This window comes from Neodiprion fabricii, chromosome 6 (assembly GCF_021155785.1).
Source record: "Neodiprion fabricii isolate iyNeoFabr1 chromosome 6, iyNeoFabr1.1, whole genome shotgun sequence".
Taxonomy (NCBI): domain Eukaryota; kingdom Metazoa; phylum Arthropoda; class Insecta; order Hymenoptera; family Diprionidae; genus Neodiprion; species Neodiprion fabricii.
In genome coordinates this window covers 8,459,308-8,468,013 of record NC_060244.1, presented here as the reverse complement: position 1 = coordinate 8,468,013, position 8,706 = coordinate 8,459,308, and positions in this window count along the sequence as shown.

Sequence of the window (8,706 nt, the reverse complement as noted above, 5' to 3'; positions counted from 1 at the left end):
AGCCACCAGGTGGCGAATGGTCGCTCTCTTCTCTCGCCACAAAAGATAAATCCAAATCACATAAACTCCCAGCAATTCAGCTGTTTAAGTTTACTCCGAATTTCGTTTGGTATCTACGCACTTGATCGTTCTTAAGTACCTAGTCGAAATTAAGTAGGTTTCGGATTTTTTGTATGGGGCAGAACAAAAGGTGCACGTGATATAGTTTCTAATATTTTTCACGATACGTTCATTAGAGGAAAATGTCCCGTGTGGGTAAGATTCGGGGTGCACATCAATAATGGATAGAACGGACGTCCAAATATTTTCTCCACAAAATCTACGAGATCTCTAATACAGTTCTGTATTGATATCTAATAGAGTTTGACTAGACGTATAAAAAACGGACATTCGGATCTCTAATAGAGCTCTGTTGTACTTCATTTTGTTTGAAATGGATGTCTGATAGAGATATTACATATCCATCGTGGATTTCTATGGTACGTCCATGAGAGGTAAATGATCTCAGTGGGTAATGATCACGTTTAAAATCAATGAGAACTTTCCAACGATTATACGTTAATGCAAGTTTTATTCATTCGATTAAAGACTTAATTAAAGCATGGATAGAAAAAACATTATACCGAACCAGATAATTCACAAGTATTCTCACCGTGTTACATCAAATATTTATACCGCGGTTTAGAATTTTTGTTTTGTTTCTACGACCAAGCTTAAAAACAACGCTGTATTTCATTGGATAGCAAAACTAATTATTAGTATTTTATACTGTTGTTCGATTTCGACAACTAGGTTGATATGTATAGTGCAAATCGCTACTTCTGTATGACGTATAATTGTACAAGAAATATTTAAGTGTTAACAGGAGCGTTGAGTATTCATAAATCGTATCTGTCTGGAGAGGGGGCGTGAAAAGTTGGAAATTTACAACCCTTCAAGTTTAAGTACATCTCATACTGAACACAAGGCTGAGTGCAGCTCTCGGTTTTTCATGCACGATACGAAAGCCTGCGCCGCAGGTAAATCGAAATGTAGCTACTCTGGTGCCTCGCAGGTGTGAGAGCAGGTGCAGAATGCCGAAGAAAACGAGCCAAACTCGTTTCGCTTCCCTCGACGCGCGTTGAAACAATGGCTTAACTCCGTTGAGAAACTTTCGCGCGTTTTTCAAATCATTTTAACGTGACGCCCCCAGAGTTCCACCTTTTTTCTTAATCGCACATTTTCAAAATTTGTACTTCTTTTCTAATTCGTGATAATCTACATATTTCTGGCTAGATTCTTCTGCAAAGTTTCCATCAAAATTGGAATGAAGTCAAAAAGGTTCCCAGAGAACTTTGTTGAATTTCTGAACCATCGTAAATTTTATACAATTTTGTGAAACTGTACTAAAATATTTCTGAATATTCTTGAATTATACCTGAAAAAAGGTATACTAATTTAGTAGAATTTGACTATACTTACATAAAATATAAATCGTATAAAATGACAATTGTGACGGTCTGTACAAACAATGTCAAAAAATTTTCGGCTTCCAGGTTTCTACATGAGTCTTACGTTTCGTATGGACTTGAAATCTACTAATCAAAATTGAAGGCTTTTATTTTAGGTACAAATAAAGAAACAATTTCTGTTTTTTTTTTTTATTGCGATCACATTTCATATTTTACGAGCTGTCGTAGGTATGTCCGGGAACAAGGAACACGATTCGTATGGCTTTTAAAATCTAACCCTATTCTTGCAGACTAATAGACTAGGTTATCTTTCTACGAATAGGATACCTATCAAGCCTTTGTAGATCGATACTATTCACATCAAACGGCAGAAGGTTCAGCCAATTTTTTATACCGTTAATCCATACGTGTCGGATTGTCCGTTAAGCCTGCTGATTGTTACGTGGAAATGGAAACTCCTTTCAGAGCCGCCGGGCTGCGAAAATTTTGGTCACGACGACAACGAGTAGATAGACAGATTTTTTCGCCTACGCTTCCCATTTGAGAATGTTGGTAATACGAAAAGGCTTTACATATTTCTGACATTAAACCCGGGGAATAATAAATCAACAAGTATCTTAGCACGCCAGGCAACCAAAAAAAGTGAATGACAAATGCGCTCCTTTGGAAAAAATTTTATTCAAGAATATGGGTCTCACTAACTGAACAGAAATTTTTATACAGTTTTTATTCGAGCTTTTGTGCAACTACGTAGTCAAACAGACGTTTTATCGTTACACTCTAAGAATAAATGCTAAATTACTTCAGCTTACGGATTTAAAATTTTCGAAAGCGATATTACAGCATATTTTCAAAGCTATGGTACAAAGTAGTCATGAATTCGTTGGATACTTTGTGCTAATTCCAAACCTACGTGAACAATTATGAAATGTATATATATATAATATTGAAAGAAAATTGAAGCGAAGCAGCAGAGGATTTCATTCTCAGATGCGATCAATTCCTCTTATGAATAAATACGAAGTCCGGAATAGGGAAAAATATTTCTCTCTTTCTCTGATATCCTTGGCAGATGATAGCTACCTACTTGTTATTTATTATTCACCAGACTTAATATCAAGCTAGCTAGAGAGGAAGAGGAAAGCTTTCGTATTTTGCTTCGATCACGGCTGAAAGGTGTTTGTGAATCTCGCTCGCAAACTCACTTAGTTAATAGAATCTCCCGCCTGTACAAGAATATCAATGTTGAATTTGCTTCACAGAACTTTTCTGTATACGACAAAAAATCTCCGTGAGAATTTCAACTTCTCATTCTTGAATTCATACTATAGAACCTTCGATCAACAAATTTCTCAACCATTATCCAAACACAATTTCAAAATGTATTAAAAGTAAACTGCATTAAATTTTTTTACATATTCAAATAGAAGCTAGTAGAAAAGAAAACGAAGGACGCGAGAAACACCCTGAATTCAATTCGATCGTTTCAATTAACTTCAATCCATCCAAGACGGAGTATTGAGTATAAAAGAAGCTTGAATAAACTTTATTTTCCGATCGAGGGAATGAAGATAAAGCCAACAGTGGTAATCGAGTTGGCACGTATAAAAAAACCGTTTTAAAGCGAAAAAAAAAGATATAGGTGACTAGATATAATAGTTTCCGATAATCGAGAAGTTGAGCACAAAGAATGTGCAGATATTCCAAAGGGAACATATATATATATATATAAATATATATATAGGTATTATACCCATAGATATATATATATATATATACATATATCTATACGTATAATACAGAGCGATGGTAAAACGAATGCAAATTGGTTATTTGCCAGATGATTTAGTATCAATCCTTCTTATTATGATCCGTTCTGAAAAGCGTTCTTAGCCATTTCTTTATTCAATCAATTTCACAAATTCCCATCTTCCACCTTCGCCACCCTACCGTCCTTCGAGAATCGGCATAAGCGCACACCTCCGCACAAAGAATCCCTCCCCTTCCTCCCCCCCCCCCCCCCCCCCTGCCACCCTCCCTCCGCCGCCGCCACCATCCCCGCATCGGAAAAGACGTTTGGCAAGCTGAAACAAAGAGAGATGGCAGCTGCGGTGGGGGTCCCACCCCCACCCCCACCCCCGCCTCCGCCGCCACCTCCCCTAACGACACGCAAACTCTTCGTATGCGCGGACTCACGTTCAAGCTTGGCGTAGGGACGGCAGGGTGAGTGGGGGGAGGGGGAGGGGGATGTCTGAACACGGTCTCCCCGGTTCGCTGGCCCTCGACGGCGCGTTCCCCCATGGAACGGCAGTAACCCCATGTATTACGCGTCGGCCTCCCCCATGACGCTTCCGCCCCTCCCCGCCTTTCCGCCTCGCTTCGGCTTTATCGATCGGCGGGGTATGCGCGAGGCGAGCTCGATTCCACCCCCCGACCCCCGCCTCTCAAGCCTCTCCCCCGCCCCCCCTCACCGTGAAACCCTCAAACCCCCGACGTGGCTCGCGCCGATTTTCGTGGTCGACTCGGTCGAACTTCAGGCGGGAGCTGATCCTGATGCTGCTGCTGCCGCTGCTGCTTCATCCTCCGGACAAAGGAGTCAAGTCAAGGGGAGGAAGATTGGAAGATTTCCGAAGGTCCTAATCCCCGAAATTATAAATTTTCTAACGACAAAGTTTCGTGGTAAGAAAGTTTCAGTGTCGCAGTTTTAATGGTATAAAGTTTCAAACTGAAATTTTGTAGGAGAATAAATGATATTTAGAATTTTTTTACTGAGGTATTTCAAAATTTTGTTTGCTTGGAATTGTAGGATTTTCTTTGTGCTTGGTCATCGTCAATCTGTATCTAGTCTCAGTGAATATAGGTACAAATATATTCATCCGATTACTGTATCATTTCTTCAGATGTCTATGACGTTGAACACGAATACGGTGAAGGAAATTGGTGAAAATGAATGTACATTTTCTTGGAAGGGAATCTTTTTTTCGAATAGGTCTAGATCGAAAATCAATCCGAAAGTTGATGAAAAAGCTACTTGAATATGATTTAAGTTTGTTCTTTGTTTACAGGAGCTCTGGAATTTTTAGAAGAATGGTGCGTCTAAGGAGATATGAATAGAATTCTGAATATTCTCTTACATAAACAGGAAGGGAAACTTTTCTGACCTGAAATGATCCAACTTAAGATTTTTCGCTATTCTCGTTACATGTTTACAGATAAATCAGAGATCGCTTGGCCAGGAAATCTCATTAGTTTCAATCAAATTTTATCTGAATTCGTCCACCAGTTTTCTAAGTGTCGTTAGTTGAAACAAACTTATATTTTGGCAAGTAACTCAAAAACAGTATGCATACTAGGGTTGTTATTGAATTTTCATGCCCCAGGCGCTTAATGCTTTCTAATTGATTTTTTTTATATCCAGAAAATTTGGAATAGAGCGTTCAATTTTCTACAGAGCTCAAATTTGTAGGGAATTTTTTTCCTCAATTTCAAGACGTTCAAGTCTCTGGGAGCACAAAAACTCAAATGCAGCCCTGTTAAAGACCATCCTGATATATACATAATTCCACCGATTTTGCAAAAAATTTGAGGAATTGTAAGATTGAGATCCCGCTTCGATTGAGACCAAGATCATTAAGATCAATTATGCCCAGAATTTCAAGAATTTCCCAGTAACACGAAGAAACGTGATCAAAGAGATGCTTTTACAAGGTGTGTGATAATAATTAATTGAACATTTCTTACCTCGTTGTTTTCATAAAGTTCGAGAATTTTATAAAAAATTGAAAACTCTTAAGGATACTTGGAAAGTTTCCAGACGACTTCAGCAAAGTTGAACAAAAACGGTCTGGAATAACTGTGCCGATGCAGATGAAGTAATTATATAATCGAGTTGAAAATTGTGTACGAAACTCGTTTTAGAAATTCTGTAAATATTTCTCTAAATGTTTCAATAATTTTAATGGAAACTCCGGAGTCGAGACAGGCTATTTCGTAAACTTAGCAAAGAAAGTATTTCGCTGCCGGCTGTATATTCTCTCAGAGAAGTCAAGCAGGTATTTAGCCGTTTGAAGTCGAGACGAAATCGGTTTGACATCAGATTGAACGTCACGTCGAGTTCCGTTGGGAATCCTCGGCGAAATACGAAATGGCAATGGATCTGAGATAAAACGGGACTCGCGAACTTCGAGCAGCCAATCTGTAGAATTAATGGAAATGAAAGTCTCCGAAAATCATGATGAACGCGCTTCTACTTGTCGGAGCTGTTTCCTACTTTACGTAATATCCTCGTCATGGTTCATCCGCGTCGGATGATGTTGTCTGATGATGATATCATTTGCGCGACAGTTACGCATTGCTCCTAAAGGAGGCCTGGATACCAATTCCTGGATTTTTATGTGCCACGCGAGCCATAAGGATTTATAGACAGTCTACGGTAGCTATCCAAGTCCCTTTCAGATAGTGCCTTCAGCCTCGATCAAATCGAATGAATTGTAGGCGTGCTTTTCTGCTGTTCTCTTGCCCGATACCTTTCTTCTATGGATTTTGGAATTCTTTCTTGAAAGGAAACAATCGCAGCGAGTGCGAAATTGTGAAAGAAATCTAGTGAGATGAAAAAGCGTATTTCTTAATTTTCAAATATTCGTCTCTCTTGCACATTTTTTACCGTGAACGAACGAGCTTTCTATGTTTTCAAAATTGAGTGATTGAGGATCGATAAGGTTCCCCAAACTACCTAAAGTTGTATATGTATCCGAACGGTGGAATGATTTTGGAAATTCTCAGCGTTCTTTCTCAAATACTGAAAATCGTAAAGATCTGAATTTTAAAAATAATATCGACCTACATTCGTTAAATGCAAAAAGCTCGTCATTCACATGTATCGCGTCCAGCTAATCGAATTTCACAGAATTTCGCCCAAGTTTTCGCAAAACTTTTCAACCGCTCTTTTTTTCTAACAAAATATTGACCATTTGAAGTTGAAATTCAAAGTTTGATAAATATTTTACGACTTAATCATATTTTCCGAAAAAAAAATTATATACACTAATTTAAAAAAAAAAGTGACATCGTGACAAAGAGATTAAATTATTGAAGAACACAGTCTCCAAATTTTAAATAAATCAATTGCGTCGTTTTGAGATATCATGGGCATTGCAAAACTTGTCACGGAGCGAAACGATTGACGTTATTGTCAATAACAATGCTTTATATATGTATATTGATTCTGATCATTAAAAAAAAAAGAAGAAAAATAAAAGCATGAAAAAACCAAACTGAAGCTGGATCTAGAAACGTTTGAATAAAGCAAATCCCAATGAAATCGAACTATTCGTTGTCGAGGTATAAATTCCGATATTCACTCGTGTATAAATAAACCCTCTTAAGGGACTAAATTCGACGGAAACGATGAGAAATCAAGCGCAGCGTGAATCACTCGAAGGAAATCCCTGCGGCAGTGGGACGCAACAGGCTTGAGCGAGTGTTTCAGGATCGAGGGATTTCGGTCGGTGGGTGAAACATTTGGTTACGGTCTAGGTATTAGAAACTGAAGATAGAATCTCGGCTCGGTGGGGCCGCAAACACGACGGTTGACGCAAAATCCTCCGCCGGTGTGTTTCCCAAATACCCAATTACTGGAAAGCACTTAGCATCGCGGTGGCCATATTAAATGGCGTTCGCCTCGGCGGCCATTATCCGCCTCTCGCCTCTCAGATCCAAGGAAAAGAAATCAGGCGCAAAAATGTTTCAGCAACTTTTGGGTTTACTCCGAAGACCCTCTGAACGTAATCTATTGTTGGTGATTGGATCGTGGAATTTGTAAAATGAATCGCCGTTTTTGTGCAGGAAAATAGAGACGCGAACTGATAAATAATTGCATGTATCCCAGGGACGTCTCTGTTACATAGCTGCCAAATTTCAGGCGATTCTGACCGCCTGTACTTACAACTTCCAAAAGTGAGGTAATAGTAGAGCTAAGCGCAAGGGTGTATCTGTACGTACAATATACGTGCAATTTAGACGACGAAATGTTATACAGTTTCGGCACTGATGGCGAATTTACCTCGATCACGTGATTAAACGGAACCAAAATTGTGACGTGTGACGAAAAGAGTTATAAGTTGAAAGATGGGTGATTTGATTTTATAGTGACAATCAGCGTATTTCAGTTTGTTGAACATTTTCCATTCGGGAGACTATAAGATTTGATTTAAATTTTGAGCTTCCAAATTGGTGCAAAAAAGGTATAGAACACCTTTGATAAATTGACAATTTCTTTTGCCTAAGCCAGGCCGACCCGTTTTCACCGTGTAATTTTCTCCAAATGCTAGACTCGACTACTGAAACGCAGAAAAGATTTCCACGCATTTTGCTACGTAGATAATGGATTTTCACCCCCCATTCTCGGATGATTGTGGTGAATTTTTTTTTTCTTTTTTTTTTCTCTTTCCCCCGTTGCCGGGGAAAAAGGAAATGGCGGCTGGATTTTTCGTATTCGTTAAAAATTCATCGGCACGCAACACACGGCTCAGAGTGCGGGATATTTTCGGGGGTCGTAAAGGTGAGCCGACACCTGTGCTATACGGCTGCACACGCGTAGACGTGGTGGATAAAACGGGCTTCCACGCCCTCGTCTATCAAAGGAATTGTCAGGGGTTCGCTAGAAAAGCCGAGCCACGTCGCGAGAACGAAGTATATGCATCCATCGATAAGGAGCCGGGCTGGCATGCCTCGGGGTTATTCAATTTGAGGGTTGATTGATCAAATTGATAGTCACTGCGAAACGCGGCGCGCGGCGTAGGATTGAGGAGACGAAGGTGATGTTGAGTGGTGCTACAGGATAGACACAAACAAAGGGGATAAAAAGTACGGAAAATGGTAAAGAAAGGGAGGAAGGAAGGAGTAGAGAAAAGGGTAGCCGGACGAAATAACCCCCGGGATGTGTGTGAACCTTTCAATTTCGACGTGATAAAACAGAGCCGTCCCGCGTATAAATTTATCGACATTTTCTTTTTCGGTATCCTGTTCTACCCGTTTCGGTGATAATCGGTAATACAGAGCGCGGAGTTATCGATATTCCCGATACTCCGTCTCTCATTGTTCTTAAATGTAGTTAGGAATTTTAGACAATATACTCAGATGTGCATTTACTAACGATTTTTAAATCAGTATTGACGTCGAATCGAGGAAAAAATAACTTGAACGGAAAATTTTTTTGCCTACTTGCAAAGAATTGAATAAATGGAAGTCAGCAACT